Source organism: Mus musculus, chromosome 15 (genome assembly GCF_000001635.26).
Source record: "Mus musculus strain C57BL/6J chromosome 15, GRCm38.p6 C57BL/6J".
NCBI classification, from domain to species: Eukaryota; Metazoa; Chordata; class Mammalia; order Rodentia; family Muridae; genus Mus; species Mus musculus.
In genome coordinates, this window is record NC_000081.6 from 12,651,054 (window position 1) to 12,668,398 (window position 17,345).

At 46.1% G+C, this 17,345-nt stretch overlaps 1 protein-coding gene and 1 long non-coding RNA gene across 9 annotated transcripts in view; one reads left to right on the forward strand and one right to left on the reverse strand.

Moving 5' to 3' along the window:
• Pdzd2 (PDZ domain containing 2) overlaps positions 1-17,345 on the reverse strand; it is a 380,258-nt gene that overhangs the window by 291,343 nt on the left and 71,570 nt on the right. The window lies entirely within an intron of this gene.
• Gm41273 lies at positions 533-14,475 on the forward strand. Its single transcript, XR_003951631.1, has 4 exons — positions 533-1,647; positions 5,640-5,687; positions 6,545-6,651; positions 14,308-14,475. It is a non-coding gene; the product is annotated as a predicted gene, 41273 (long non-coding RNA).

Genomic DNA, 17,345 nt, shown 5'->3' on the forward strand with positions numbered 1-17,345 from the left:
TCTGACCCTGCTGGGGCTGCTTCTGACTTCATTGTGCAGCTATGGATGCCCATAGACAAGACACTGAGAAAATTCTGAGATGAATTCTTCTTCCAAAGACAAAAAGCAGCCTCTCCACTAAGTCAGTTTTCACTGCTGAACAAAGGAAGGAAAGGAAAGGAAAGGGGAGGGGAGGGGAGGGGAAAGGAGGTGAGGGGGGGGAGGGGAGGGGGGAGGGGAGGGGAGGAAGTGGTTGGGATGAAGGAAGGGAGTGGAGGGAAGGAGAGAAGGAAGGAAAGGGGCAGGGGGGAGGGGGCGGGGGGGGGAGATGGGAGTGGAAGAGAGGAAGGGAGGGAAGGAGAGAAACAAGATGCAAAGTAAAGTCACCCTCGAGCTCATCGGCCAAGAGACAATCATGATTTTAGATGTCCTTCATCTGAGCTGGAAGTTATACGCTTAGCTGTATTTTGCGTATTTAATTATGCACATAATTTAAACAAAAAATTCTTGTGCATGCATGTGTATGTAAGTGTGTGTGTGTGTGTGTGTGTGTGTGTGTGTGTGTGATATTCAGGTGGCTGGGGAGGCCAGAGGAGGGTGTTGGATCTCTGGAACTCTTGTTCCAGGTGGGGTAAGCCACTTGCGCATGGGTGCTGGGAACGTTATTCAGGTCCTCTGGAGGGGCATCAAGTGCTCTTAACTGCTGAGCCATCTCAACCCCACTGAGGTTATTTTTAATCGTGTATTTTCACTTCTTTTATCTTCAACATTTTTATAATAGCATAATTAATCCTTCAAGGCTTTAATAACTTCATAAAGTACAACGAACAAGCCACCGTATTATTTATTTTACTCATTCTATTGCTAGGATTTCAGGTTATAGCCCATGTTGTAATATCATAAAAGTGTTGATGAATACAAAACTATCTTTATTTTCCCTTGGCTCGTCAAGATTTATTTATAGAAATGAGATCAGGGGCAACGATGCATGCATTTTAAGTTTCCTCGTGTATATTGTAAATGTGCTGCTTTTCAACAACAACAACAAAATCCACAGCAGTTTACATAATATTGTATGGTTTCAACTAATTATTCGTCTTTTCTTCTTCAGTTTTGGAACCTGTCTTCTGGAGGGACGAGGATCCCTCTTGTGTGTGGAGAGCAGAGCTCAGGCAGCGACTGAGGAGTCTGCTTTCTAATGATGCTTTTGTCCCGTTTCACTTTCAATGAGCAAAGTAAACAACACTCGCTAAAAGATGCAAAAGTCCACTTTATTGGTTTTGAAGGGCCTCCCGTGAAAGGCTATTGGGAACTTCCATGGAACAGCTGAGTTTATCCCTCTCATATAAATCAAAATGAGCAGGCCTGCAGAAGCGTTCCATTTGAAACGGCAGCGGTGGTTTAGAGCTGTTGAGCCAAAACGCCCATTAGCTGTTTGTCAGGAATATTTTTAGAAATTGCAAGAACAAGGCTTGTACGGTGAACTGGAGCTACAGGGTCACCCTCTCCCCAGGAATTTGCCCTCAGCTTTCAGAAGCCATCAGGACCTACCTCCCTGTGTTCTTCACGCCAACAGACCCCAAACCCCAAGTAACACAAAATGAACAACTCAACACGGGCACAGCTGTCCCAGTGCCCTCGGAGGACTGCCAACATCTTTCACTTCAGGTAAATTGTTTCTGTTATCAGATTCTTCAGACATGGAAAAAAAAAGAGTTTAAAGCGGAGAGCTCCATCTGGGCTGAGCCGATGTGGTGGTTTGAATGAGAATGACCCACAGACTCGGGTATTGTCATGCGGGGTGCCTGGCTGGTATGGACTTTTAGGTGGTAGAACTGTACTGCAGGAAAGATGGCACTGAGGGGCGGGCTTTTCGAGAGGCTAAGCTTTCTCCACTTCCGGTTCTCTTTCTTTGCTGCTGAAGTTGCCATCTCTGAGTTCCCTGCTTCTAGCCCTCTGGAACCATAAGCCAAAATAAGTTGTTCCATCAATTATTTTGGTCATAGTGTTATCAGCGCAATAGAAAACTAGCTAATACACACGGACTATCGTTTCTTATTGGGAAGAAGAGATTGGGAAATTTTCCTGCGGTCTAAACTCATTGTGGATGTCATGCTTTGTCATTTCCGTCTCTGTAACCTTCAGGAATGTCATCTCCTCAGGACTGTTACTATTTATGTTGATTGGCATAGTCCTTGCAGACCTGGGTGACCCTAACTAAGCAAGCTACTTGACCTCACAGAACCTCAATGTGATGGCTAACCTTGATTCTCAACTTGACAAGGAATTAGAATTACTATGGAAACAAACATGTTTGTGAGTGATTTTCTAGGTTGGGTGGGAAGGATTCACTCTAAATATGGGCAGTATCATTCCAGGGCTGGGGTTCTAGGCTGAATAATAGAGAAAGCTGGGCCAGGAAAATGGCTTACCAGGTAAGAATACTTGTTGCCAAGACTGATATCATGAATTGAATACCCATAACCTACGTGGTGGAAAGATCAAGAACTGACTCTCGCAAGCTATCCTCTGACATACACACACACACACACACACACACACACACACTGTCACGCCCATGCCCACACACATACATATATGCATATGTGCATATACACGAAATAAATATAAAAATAAAGATAAAAAATAAAGATAAAAGGGAGGTGAGCAGCCACATTTAGTGCTCTCTGCTTCCTGACTGAGGCCTGTCTTACTTATTACCCTTTATTGCCGAGAAGAGGCATAAGGACCAAGGCAACTTATAAAAGAAAGCATTTAATTGGGGCTGGCTTACAGTTTCAGAGGATTGGGCCACGATCACCATGGCAGGAAGCGTGCAGCAGGCAGGTATGGCGCTGGAACAATAACTGAAAGCTTAAATCTTTAAATCCAAGATAAAGGCATAGAGAGAGACTGGGCCTGTTGTGGGCTTCTGAAACCTCAAAACCTCACTTGGTAGCGCACCTCCTCCAACTAGGCCACATCTCTTCATTTATCCTAAACAGTCCACCAACTGTGAAGCAAACATTCAAATACATGAGCCTAGGGGGGACCCAGCGGGACCAGACGCTTCCTGATCCTGCTCTAACTCAGTAGACTGTCTGACCTGAATCGTAAGCCCAAATAAACCTCTCCTTCCGTAAGCTGCTATTTGTCACAGCCAACTCACTAATACATAATACATGCTTCCTCTTCAGAGCGGTGGGCCTGGTTGCGATGCCTACCTCACTCGGGTTAGTGAGAATTTAATAAGGGAATCTCCATAAAGTACCTGGTGTGAAAAGAGCCTCGAGCAGTGCTCACTTAAATTCCATTGGTCAGGGTATAGTTCAAAAGCAGATTTATCCAGCTCTAAATTGTCGACACTTTTCTTTTGAATGCCACAGTTTTCTAGCCACCTGCCAGAGGAAGTAGAAAGAAAGAGATAAAAACCCAAAAAGTCCCATTCGTACTACATCCCTGTAAGACACTCGGGGTGGAGAAATTTGAAACCCTAGCAAAACATAAAATTATGGAATGGCCCGTGGCAGTTCCAGTCTTTGCTTAGTATCTCTCGGAGGATATGAAGAGACCAAGACAGCCATGCTAGTAAACTCAGCGCAGCAGGAGAGCCTTTTTCAGAATGATCCTGCCTGGAGGTTCAATGAAACAGCAGAGACCATCCCAAACCCGAGCTGTAAGTGTGAGTACTGTCTGCTCATTCGGCACCCTAGACTGGGCGCAGCCCCATTCTACCTCTGCATAAGAGTCACTTCTATGTCACATAAAATAAGGTGACCAAATCAGGGTCATGTTCTTCTTAGTCACACAAGATTATGTGGCCCTGGCCTCAAAGCAACTCTAAGATCTAAAATATTTTTCCTCCCTGCGAGTCTGGTAGACGTCCCCTCTTTGTCATGTTACAGTTTTTCCTATCAGGCTGAACACACCAGTCAAAGAAGTCTGGACAGTAAGTTGAAACAAGGTCACAGAGCTGCTGGCAGACTTGGGGGGATTCAGCACAAAAACTCTGCCTGGAACTAGGTCAGGTCACTGGCAGCCAGGAATTCGCACAGGTCCTCCAACAATATACAGCAGTGCCCTCGGCTCTGTGCGGCAACAGCAGGATAAGCCGAACCTGGGTGGTATTGATTATTCTAATGATCCCCTCTATGTTTGCTTACTAACTGCTCATAAATCACTAAATGTTTTACTGAAGATGGTTTCCCACTCAGTAAATAGACGAACATCCATATTGCAAGATGTGTGCTTCCGTTACTGTTACCTTCTACATGAGCATGATTTAGCATCAGTGATGATCAGAGCAGTCCATCTTAATCATACTACTCCTAACATACCTTCCTTTGAGCACCTCTGTGTATGACACTGCAGGGAACTCTTTCAATGTGGAGGTCACATGATGTGAGTCATGGAAAGTCACCACCGCTCGGTCCTTCCTGATGACCACCAACAGGCTGCTGAGCGAGCACCCAGCAAGCTCTGCGTGCTTATTACTTACCCTCTGTATTGCCGGTCTAAAAAAGAACCAAGATCTATGTACCAGGAGAATGGGAGAGAGCAGCTGCCCAGTGACTGTCCTCCAGCACCCGCCACCATCATTACCAACAAACACTAAAACAGTGTCATGGGCTGTGTCAGCACAACTTGCGAGTTGGTGGTCCCTTCAGACCAACTTTCCAAGTGGGCTGAAAGTGAGCAGTCACTCTGAAAACCCTCTCCTCCCCCATCCCCTCCACATGCTTCCCACATATAGCTGTCACCATGTCCAGCCGGCTGGACTCACCGAGAGACTAAGCTACCTGTGAGTATATCTAAAGGTTCCAATGGACCTGATTATACTAACCTATCACAATCAACAAAACAAGCCTTTGGAGGCAAGGGGTAGAAATCCCACCCCAAGAGCCAAGGAGAAAGGGGTATTACCCACAGATGTGCTTGGAAAGACTGTGGGGTATATTAGTTACTTCACACGTTGCTGAGAAAGGAAACCAATAAAAACAGTTTATTGAAGGTAAGGCTTCTTTCGGTTCCCAGTACAATCTATCATGGTGGAGTAGTCAGGGGGCAAAGCCTCACACAGCAGCTATTCACACTGCATCTGCAGCCAGGAAAAAGCCCAGCTGGATCTCCATGCCCTATACCCAGGATGCTAATCCTAACCCCAAGCCCTAACCCCCAACCCTAACCTTTCTATCTCAGCTGGCTCTCAGCATATGGTGGCAAAGGCAGCCCCCAAAGCTGTAACTCCTATCCTATCCATGCGGAAAACCCATTGGAATCAAGTGTCCCTTTTCCAATGATTCTTCTTGTCTAACTTGAATCATGTGCTCATTACTTAGCTACTCCCTGACTTACACACCTGCTTCTGGAGCCAGAGGGTCTGCAGACAGACCACCCACAGCACATGGACTGACTGTGAGCCAGGGCAGATCCAAACAAAAGAACAGGGGAGGATGCTGAGGAGATCCACGCCAAAGCCATTTGCAAACACAATGCTTCGCCAAGTACAGCTCTTCAATCCCTCAGGTTCTCCCCGCCCCCCTCTGACTAGACATATGTTAAATAATTCTGCAGATTCAGTTAAGTCACAAAGAGTTGTTTTAAATCAAGAATCAGAGTGTGGCAGTACCTCATGGATAACCCTTGTGCCTCTCTTCCAGGTTCTACCAACCTAAAGGTAACCAATATCCTGATTCCTAAGCCCACAGGTAAATTTTGCCTCATGTTATAGTTCACATAAAGATAGTCATGTGAAGCCATAGTTTGTGACTTGCACATTTCTATATTACTGTGTGTATTAGTCAGGGTTCTCTAGAGTCACAGAACTTATGAATAGTCTCTAGATAGTAAAAGGAATTTATTGATGACTTACAGTCGGCAGCCCAATTCCCAACAATGATTCAGTCGCAGCTGTGAATGGAAGTCCAAGGATCTAGCAGTTACTCAGTCTCACGCAGCAAGCAGGCGAAGGAGCAAGAGCAAGAGCTAGACTCCCTTCTTCCAATGTCCTTATATTGTCTCCAGCAGAAGGTGTAGCCCAGATTAAAGGTGTGTTCCACCACACCTTTAATCCCAGATGAAAGGCGTAGCCCAGATTAAAGGTGTGTTCCTTAAACTCAGAGATTCAATCTTCTGGAATCCATAGCCACTGTGGCTCAAGATCTTCAAACCAAGATCCAGATAAGCATCTCCAAGCCTCCAGATAAGGGTCACTGGTGAGCCTTCCAATTCCGGATTGTAGTTCATTCCAAATATTGTCAAGTTGACAACCAGGAATAGCCACTACACTGTGTAAATGTTTTTTTTAAAAGAGCTTCTCCTGGTTCATTTTTCCCACCCTATCAATATCATAATTTATGAAACTTTCATGGGCTTTCTCAGCTCCCTCAGAAATGGCCTTCTCCCCAAACTAAATGGTCATGAGATAGCAAATTCTTCTGGCACCTACAGTTTACAGATGCCCAAGATGAAGGGCAAGTAGGGTCAGTGAGAGGGATCTGCCAGGTTTCTTCGCTTCCTGCCTCTTTCTGTACGACCGCCCAGCCTCAGCTCTGTCTTCTCATAGGTTAACACTGGGACTCATGGCCTTTCCTGGTCTTCATACCTGGGTATCTGCAGTATGCAGAAGGCAGCCGCTAAGTGATGACGTTCCAGCAAATCTCCAAAGGTTCGGTGGGTATCAGAAAGAACGGTCACCATTGGGTTACTCTAGAATTTTGAAGAGCTAATAAAAGTTACAAACTCCTCCTTGACTTTGAAATTCAGGTGCAAAGAAATCCCCCAAAAGCTATAGACTTCAGGTACAAACTTTTCAGTAGGGCATTGCATTAACACATAGGACATCACATAGGACTGCCCATCAGTGAGCTGGCCAACCACGGGAAGCAGGCACGCTTCTGCGCTAGAACTGTGTAGAGAGGATGGAGGACTTCTCAGGTTGTGTTTCAGACAAGCGTCTTACAGTGAATAAGGAGGGGGAAGGATCCCAACATCCAAAATTCACGATTCCAGCAAGCCTTGTCTCAGAGTCCTAACAGCAGACCAAAGTCTAAACCATGAACACCAGCCCCGAGTCCTCAAAAAGTTAATGCACTGAGCTACTGTGGAGCGGAACCATTTTACTCCTAAGTATATACCCAACGAGCCAAGACCAGAGGCCAAGCACGTGTTTGTATTGGGATGTTCACAGTAGCAACAAATGAATGTATGAACAAAATGGGCTTTACTCACACAACAATACAATTGGGTCGAAAGGGGAGTGAAGGTCCAACAGACGCTGCGTGACAGATGAAAACCCCGTGCTAAGTAAAGGGAGCCAGATACAAGAGGTCATGTGTTGTACAATTCAATGCATGGAAGCCATCCAGACAATTTGAGTCCACAGAGTTAAAGCAGATTAGAGCTACCCATTGCTATGCAGAGCACCCAATGAGGGTGACTACTTTAGAGGGTACATGGCTTCCCTTGCGGTTTGATGACGATGTCCTGACACTAGACAGGGTGCCAGTTGCATAATGCTGTTGAAGGACTAAGCACCATTGAAGCATATACTTTAAAGTGGTTCATTTCAAGGAGAAAAAAACCCAAACCAACCAACCAAGCAAACAAACAAACAAAAACCATTAATAAAGCCAATCCTGAGAGGGCAGGCTATACGCTTGGTGGGCACCCAATTTGCCTAGCAATCAAGGAGTCCTATTAATTTAGAAATGTAAAACAAGACAAACAGCAACTGTAACAAATGCCACCCTGAGAAGACGTTTCAGCCTCTGAATATCAACCTTCTGTCCAGCACTGTCAATGGAGACACAACAACATCCTTCAAGCCAAAAGGCCAGCAATTGATGTTGGGAAAGATCCTGAGAGCTCAAGCAGGTGAGAACAGCCGTTTTCCTTTAAAGTGGAAATAAAGCAAAGGAATCCGCTTTTGACCAATTAAGATACGCACAACCTTGAGGAGACACAACAGCATTTGAAGGCTGCCTAATCAAGTACTTCAGCAGACTCAGCACGGTGGAGCTGTTACCCAAACATTCTCTTCTTTGTTCTTTGCTTCATTCCCTTTTAGAGTAAGAACACAGGGAATGTTTTCAAATATACATAACCTTCGGATCCAACCCATGATACAGCTAATGACTTTCTCACTCTGAGACTTATTCCAGATACTCCTAAAAATGTTGATTGTGGGAACCCCCATTTACCAGGTAGAGATCTCCAACAAGTACATTACACACACACACACATGCACACACACACACACACATGCACACATGCAATATGCACGTGTGTCCCACACATGCACTCTCCATACTCATCCAAACACACCACCCCCTACATCCTGAAGTAGATAGATATCTCTGCATCGTCCTTACAGCAGCATGGAGCACTGATCCTTTCCTGAGACCCCGGTTCAGGACGGATGCTCGTCATATCAAAATCATACACTAACAGTTATGCCCTGCAGAGAGAAAGTGCCAGGAGCGACTCAAGCCCCCTCTCACCACTGCTCTTCCTGGGGTCTAAAATTAGAGGGCAAGAAATAATTCATCCTTAGAGTTAAACTGTAAGATAGACTTTCCATTCCTTAAGAGGCATGAAGAGTTTTCCCTCCTCCTCAAACACTGAGCCCTGCCAGAAGTACACAGGAGACAAAGGAAATCAAACAGTAGATAGTTGTTAAGCACCAACTCTGTGTATCACACTTGAGGTGCAAAGGGTTAGAAGAGTCTCTGAGTGGCTCTGGGTGAAGCCAGATATATTAAAAAACAAATGTATCCAGTTCACAAAAACAATGTGCAGATGAAAAGATTGTTCCAAAACTGACAGATGGAAAAGAAAAGAAAAAAGAAAATCTAGAGACAGACCTCTTTTTTCCTAATAACTCTGTATAGGCCTGAAGGCATAATGAGTTAACATCTAGCACCATTCCTGTGCAGGCTCTGTGACCTGGGAAAGATGCTAACCCTTTCCAAACATCACTTTTTCCCATCTGTAAAATGGGTGTCATACCATCTATCTCATGGGTAATTGTGAAATTTGATATGCACATATAACCATATATCAATCAATATTTAAATATACATGGATGAGGGATGGCTCAATTAGTAAAGATGGTAGGGACTTGAGTTTGATCCCTAGACCCTATGTGAAAATGTCAGCTCTGACATCATGAACTTATAACCTCAGTGCTAGTGGAAGAGACAGCAGGCTTGCTGGCCACTAAGTCTAGCCTACTTAGTGAGCTTTAAGCCAATGAAAGACTGTCTCAGAGGTGACAACGGAGGTTCTTTTCTGGCCTCCACGTGCATGCACACACGTGCGTTCATGCCTCTCACACATACACCATATGCACATACATATGTGCACAAAAATAAATATGCAACAGTATATATTAAAATATATAAGCCAAGTAAGAACTATTAACATCAAATGTGACAGACACATAAGTAGAGCATAGATAAGCCACACTGTATAGCAGCTACAATATAAATACCATATAACATAGAAGTGAATGAATAGCTAAGGAGCTCAGACTTGGAGGCTGAGCGTACTGCTGGTCTACCAGCCCTCCCGACAGCCCTATCACCGCTCCCTTTATAAACACAACCTAACTGTAAGGAGCACGCTGGGCTCCACGTTTCTCAGGCTAGATCAGTGAAGAAGCATCGGTATTAAGTGTGGTTCCAGTCAGCTTTACTGTAGCCAGCCAGCAGGCAGAAGCGAGGGTTCTTCTGCAGCAAGGCTTGCTGGTGATTTGCATGAGTGCATTTGTGCTGTGTCTAGCTTCTGGCACCCCAGTTTCTTCCCTAATTCTATCCATCTCTCCTATGTACTATTTCCCTTAGGTCAGTGTCTCTCCACAGGCACGTGCACTGGGTTGGAGGGAGAGTTTGCACTCGGGGGCACTGTCTGAAGATATATTGAGTATCACAAATGAGGATGGGGGGAGGGATTTACTGTTAGCATTTTAAGAGTAGAGGCCAGAAGACATTGTTAAATGTCCTACAATGTGCAAGAAAGTCCTCTTCCTCATGACAAAAACAAAAGCAAAAGAAAAGACATAAAAACCATCCTATTCAAAATGTCATTGGTTTTAAGCTCAAAAAACCCTGCCTTGGGGACAAAGAGGAAATCTTAGATTTTTTTTTTTTTTTTTGACCCATGTGTGACCAGCCATTATGTCTTAGCTGCTCTTGAAACAAGAGCCCAGGTTCAATAGCAGGCTGGCATTTTTGCAAAGGGTAATAGCCTTGGGGAAAGAAGAATTTCCCAGAGGCCACTTCTCACACAGCAGCTCTGAAGCATCTCATAGAGTGAGCAGGCAGAGTCAAGGCCAGGCTTTCTGTCATGCCGGCTCCCCCTCAGCTCTTCGTTTGAATGGGGGTTCTTTGAGGGTCAAACCTGGGCTGTAGACCACAGGAGAGTCCAAGCCACATCCTGAACCCACTCCACAGACCCCAGGAATCTATGATTTGCTGGGTAGTGCAGAAACTTTGTCTAGGCAATTTTATTGATCTGGCTGTCTCATCTCCATGGTAGCCGCTCTTCCCAAATGAAGACAAGGCAGGCTGCTGGGCAGTCCACTTCCAGGACAAATAGCTGTCCCCAGGCAGACAGGAATTTCACTTCCACAGTCCTATCAGATAACTCAGAGCAGAGATCACCCCTCACATTCTATAGGTAAGGAAATCGAGGCTCAAGGTTACAGTGGGGAGTAGAGTCCTCACCATGGGAAGATGGAACTGGAGAGAGAGGCTGGATTCATGGACTCACACAAGATGAAATGTACCATCCCCTATTGGGATAAGCCATATCTGGGTGTAGACAGGCAAGGCTCAGACTCTAAGCTTCCTCAGAGGTTACTGCAGGCAGGATGGCCTAGGCTAAGTCTGAGGTCAGTGGTAACCTCCCTAGGTAGGCAAAGCACGCCTTTAATCCCAGCACTCGGGAGGCAGAAGCAGGTGGATTTCTGAGTTCGAGGCCAGCCTGGTCTACAGAGTGAGTTCCAAGACAGCCAGAGCTACACAGAGAAACCCTGTCTCAAAAACAAACAAACAAACAAAAAACAAAAACAAAAAAAGGTAGGCAAAGCACGTCTCAAAGGGGAGCAGAATTCTAGTATGGGGATAAATTGCTGTGCTCCTTCAGGAAATGTTATTGTATACTTCCAGGACTGATGTGACAGGTACAAATTTAAAAAGGGCTGATAAAACCTACAACTCCTCAGAATCAGATTCTATAAGGATACACACACACACACACACACACACACACATACATATATATCCTAATAGATTATTGTGGGAAGGGGTAGAAGATAAATAAACAGGAAAGTACACAGAGAAAATACCATGTTGGGGAAGGTAGAATGTGTGTGGATACAACAGGAGTCTCTCAGAGGATGTGACATTTAAGTTAAGGCCTAACAGTTAAGAACAACCATCAGACAGCTGTCTCCTGAGAGGCTCTGCCAGATCCTGACTAATACAGATGCGGATGCTCGCAGCCAACCATCAGACTGAGCACAGGGATTTCCATAGAGGAGCTAGGGGAAGGACTGAAGGAGCTGAAGGGGCCTTATCTGGCATCAGTGGGAGGGGAGGCCCTTGGTCCTGTGAAGGCTTGATGCCCCAGTGTAGAGGAATGCTAGGACAGCAAGGAGGGAGTGGGTAGGTAGGTGGTTGCAGGGGATAGTGTGGGTTGCTTTTTAAAAATTCCCACAACAGGGGAGCACCCTCATTGAAGCAGGGTAAGGGGAAATGGGATAGGGGTCTGCAGAGGGGAAATCGGGAAAGGAGATAACATTTGAAATGTAAATAAATAAAATATTCAATTAAAAAAGAACAACCATCAGTGTGAGGGGAGGGTTTCCACCCAGGCCAGGGGCTTGGGTGACAGGGTCACACTCAAGGGATAGCTGGAAGCTCACAGTGGTCCTTGTCACAGGAGTCCACCATGCAATATGTCAAAGCTGCTCAGCAAGGCTGTGGTCTGTGCACCAGCCATGGAAACAGAACACTGGGAAGCACAGCGCAGTAAAGACGCTGATTCAAAGTCTCCCTCAGGCTCTGTGAGTGGAATGGTCAGTCAGAATCAGTAAGGGGTTTATTCTGGCTGCGGGGTCAAATCTCACCAAGACACAGAGAAAGGGATAGAGGTAAGGTCTGGCATTCCCACTCTCTCAGCCTTGAACTATTCTCATCTTTATCCTTGTTAATAATAGCTCTGTTATTGACCAAACGTCATTTCACAGCACTGTTCCCCATGCTCAGTCTCTAAGACAAGGACAGGGGAGAAGTTTAAAAAGCACCAGCAAACATGGTCGCATTTGAAAGGCGGCACAGAAGTACACAGGCGCTCATGATAGAGAGACTGCTAGCCTCCACTTCATGCTTTATACTTTCATAATATCGTCCCTTTAAAAACCGAAAGAGGGGTTCTAGGGAGATGGTTCAGTCAGGAAGACATGAGGGCCAGAGTCTGACCCGTGGAACTCACATAAAAGCAGGGTGCAGTAGTACGTCTGTCATACCATACCATGTCATGCTGCGGAGGTGGAGATGGGAAGACTGTTTGAGCTTGCTAGCCAGCTGGGTCAGCTAAGCTGGTGAGTTCCAGGTTCAGTGAGAAAACTTGTCTCTCTCTCTCTATACACACACACACACACACACACACACACACACACACACACGCAAGAAAGATGGGCCAAGGGTGATGGCCTGAGTTCTATCCCTAGGACCCATACAGTAGGAGAACACCAACTACTGAAAGCTGTCCTCTGACTTCTACACATGTGCAACATGGCATGTACATGCATAGCTACAGACATATACATAAGTATATAAAAATAAGATGAAGGGTGTTTAAGAAAGACACCCAATATCAACTTCTGGCTTTCATATATATGTACACACACACACACACACACACACACAAATTGTTCCATCAACCAAAATGAACAGTCAGCAATCATTTCTTCCAGGAAGCCTTCCTTGGTTACCACAAAGTGTTAGCAACTCTATTCTGCTTCCTTCCAACATACACATGTCTGCCTGTCTGTCTGCCTGTCTGTCTGTCTGAGCCAGGGTCTCATATATCCCAAACTGGCCCTGCACTTGCTGTGTGGCTGAGATGACCTTAAACTTCTCATCCTCCTGACTCTATATTCCTGAGTTCTGAGATCACAACCATGAGCCACCACACTGGTTTTATGGGGTGCTGGGAGTTGGACTCATAGCTTTGTGCTAGTATAAGTAAGCATTCTACTAATAAAGCTATGTCCTGAACCCCAAGTCTTATTTAAAAACGTGTATTCACTATAGTTTTCCCCAGTATACTACATTCTGAAGAGACACACATTTCTCCTATCAGACTGGATGCTGAGATCAGGCCCTTGCTATGCTTTTTGTCCCCAACACCTTTTAACACTTGTGATGGTTTCTATATGCTCTACTCAGGGAGTGGCACTATTAGAAGGTGTGGCCCTGTTGGAGTAGGTGTGGGCTTTAAGACCCTCATCCTAGCTGCCTAAAAGGCAGTGTTCTGCTAGCAGCCTTCAGATGAAGATGTAGAACTCTCAGCTCCTTCAGCACCATGCCTGCCTGGATGCTCCCATCCTCCTGCACCATGCCTGCCTACATGCTGCCATGTTCCCGCTTTGATGACAATGGACTGAACCTCTGGACTTGTAAGCCAGCCCCAATTAAATGTTGTCCTTTATAAGATTTGCCTTGGTCATGGTGTCTGTTCACAGCAGTAAAACCCTAACTAAGTCAACACTTCAAAATTCCCCTTCTCATGAAGCCACCCAACTTTTGTCAGAAGCCAGAAACGAACTTTCCCATCTTCTTCCATTGCTGCCCGACTACAATAATGTGACTTGGGCTCTGCCAATCAAAAGTGAATGGAGTGACACAGTGGCTGGCTCTTATGGAAGCCATTTTGGCACAGGTGGATCCATACATGCAATTTTTTGAGACGACAGTGGCTCTTCCTATGGTTTCTCCTCACTGAACTCCTACTTAGGCTTAATCGGAGCAGCAGGGGTGGCATTCCATTACCGTCATGGGGCAGAGCTCTAAGGAACAAATCAATGTGGTCACGCAGGGAAGACTAATTCCTCTCACGGTGGAGAAGCAGCGCAGGGAAATTTTATGCAAGCAAGATGCTTGTGTTTTGAAATCTCATTTGGCCACACTGAGAGGAATGACCTAGAAAAGGGCAGTATGGGGATGCTCGGGCTGGGAAAGATAGATTGCTGTCATGCTAACTCAGTGTCCGTGGCTTCCTCTCATTTCCTCTTTCATCACGTTACCTCTTGGTCCACAGGCCTTCTGCTCTCCCACTAATTAGGAGCAGCAAGAGACCCCTCATCAGAAGCAATAAGATGCTGGAGCCATACTTCTAGACTTCTAAAGGCATGAGCCCAAATAAACCGTCACACTTACCTACCTCAGGTAAGTCACAGCAAGAGAAAACGGACCAAACCATCACAATTCAGTGTCTCATGCTTATGAACACTGGTGCCCATGTTAATTTGTTATTCATCGTTATAACAAAACGCCTGGATAAATGAACTTAAAAAGAAAAAAGCTTCTTCCCTGGCTCACCATTTCGGAGGTTTCAGTCCATGTGGAGTTGACGAATGGGCTTTGGGTCTGGGTAAGGCACAATATCCTGATGGGAACTGCGGCATATGGTGGAGCAAAACTGCTCACCTCCGGGCACCCAGGAAGCCAAAAAGGAAGGAAAGAGAGCAGTCCCACAATCCTCTCTGTGTTTGATACTTTCCTGTTGCTAGGATAAAGTACCACAAGCAAAAGTGACTTATGGAAGAAAGAGTCCATTTTGGCTTGTGGTTTCAGTGAGATGAGAAGAGGTCGTCACAACGGCTAATTGCAGGCATGGTGACAGGATCAGGAGGCGGAGAGCTCACATCCAGAACTACACGAAGCACGAAGCAGCAGAGAGTAAAATGGAAGTGGAGGAAGGAGTTTTACCTCAAAGCCCATCCTTAGTGACATACATCCACCAATATGGTGGTTTAAATAAGCTTGGCCCAGGGAATGGCGCTATTAGGAGGTGTGGCCTTATTGGAGTGGGTGTGGCCTTGTTGGAGTAGGCGTGGCCTTGCTAGAGTAGGTGTGGCCTTGTTGGAGGAAGTGTGTCACTGTGGGTGTGGACTTTAAGAGCCTCATCCTAGCTGCCTGGAACTTAATCTTCTCCCCAGTGGCCTTCAGATGAAGACGTAGAACTCTCAGCTCCTCCAGCCCCATGTCTGCCTGGATGCTCCCACCTTGATGATAATGGACTTGTAAGCCAACCCCAACTAAATGTTGTCCTTATAAGAGTTGCCTTGGTCATGTGTCTCTTCATAGCAGTAAAACCCAAGCTATGACAGCCAACAAGACCACTTCACCTAAATCTCACCAGCAGTGCTACCAATTGGCTGTAAAATGCTCAGTCTCTCACACGCTCTCTGTCAGCCTCCCAAAGTCTCTGGATAGTTAGAGTCTAGAGACACGGCTTTGCACGGCACTTCTCAAACTGTATTACCCTCGAACACTATGGTGTTTCCAGGGCTAAGACAGCAGTTCCCTCGAATACATGGAGAAATGACTAGAAGGACTGTGTCAGCTCCACATTTCAGCTCAGAAACTTTGAAAATAAAACAGCCATGGCACCTGCTACTCGTCACCAAGAGCAGTGGAAAGCAACCGTGCGAGCAAATGCAGTTCGAGCAAAAGCTGTAGAAACCCACACACTGGCCTGCTTTGGCCCTGCTTCCCCTCCCAGGTGCTGTTTGCTGCCTGGAATTTCAGATGGCGAGATAGTCTCCTGTTCTCTAACAGCAGATTTGCTCCCCATTTGTCTAAAGGGACCCACTGAGTCTATGTTTACCGCATCAGTCCCTCAGACATTCTTGGCCACTTGAGTTATCATTTTAGTGAGAAAAAATGGGGAGGGGAGGTAAGTATACAAAATAATGCTTTAATGACATTTTCATACATACACTCAATTGTTCTTCATTCACACATGCCCCTTGATCACCTTACTCCTCCCTGCCATAAGTCCACTTCCTCCCCTAAATAGTCCATTTCTGGAGTGTGTGTATTTTGTATGTATGTGTGTGTACGTGCACATTCTAGTCTATCTGTCCTAGCTGAATTGGTGGCCTCCCCTCACTAAACAAACAAACCAACAAATGAAAATACACTGGGCCTCTAGCTCCAGTACCATACACATTGGAGTTGAGGCCATCACAGAACAAGTTGTGTAAGTCAGCCTGTCAGAGTGTAGCAGCTAACCAGTGTCCTTAGAAGGAGAATGTGGACACAGATAGAGAGGATAGGTTCTGAAGATACACAGAGAAGGCGTCCATTTAAAGCCAAGAAAGGAGGTCTCAAATAAACCAACAAACTAAAAACAAAAAACAAACAAAAAAATCTTGATCTTGGTCTTTCAACCTCTGGAACATGAGAAAAACATTCTAGTAAGCAATGCAGACTGGGTGGGGTATTGCTTATACCCCTCAAGGCCTCCTCGCCTCACAACAGCCTGACCCACAGCTTCTACCAAACCTCCTTCTCTAAGCAAGTTCCCTGCCTTGGTGAGTGTCCTACATCTCTGGCTGGAAAGGTGGAGGATCAAATTCCAAAAATGCACCACAGCGCACACATTGTGTCCTCCTTATTAGACCCCCCCCCCCCCCGCCCCAGGCCCAAAGACGATAAGGAACGGTGACCCTGAAATTCTGCTAATGTGGTCGAGAGGCTGCGGTCCAGCCAGTGGGCACTGGCTGCCTTTAGAAGGCCTGATAGGAAATTAAAAGTGAAAGGCAAGTTTGAAGGTGGGAGGAGCCAAGATGTGACACTCTACCTCAAAATTGTCTTAGGGCGGTGCTGGCTCTGGCCCCTTGCTGAGACAGTGGTTTCTACAGAGAAGAAAGCATCTGCAAGGGGCTCCCTGGGTGGCTCGGCCCCTCGGAGGGCCCCTGCCTCACCCAGCCAGGCATCCCTCCCACGCTGTTCCCTCCCAGAAGCCCTCTAGGAGCTGGGGTACAGCTGCTCCGAATTAACACCCGAAGTTCTGTTGGGTATAGAGGATAAAAGGCGCGCTGTTAAGAACGACCCCTTGGGCAGCGGGGAGGCGGTGGCTTTCCTGAAGAGAAGCCGGGGAGGTGGAAGACTTGCTAGAGTAGGTAGCAAAGACGGACCTGTAACTCCCGAATCTAGGGGAAGAGGCAGATCTGCAGCTGATTAGCCACGGCCCTCTGAAGCTTCACCACCATCACTGGCCCAAGACTATGAGAGTTCAGAAATCCCAGCATGCAACGGTCCCAGGGTTGGGCCAGACAGTAGAATTGG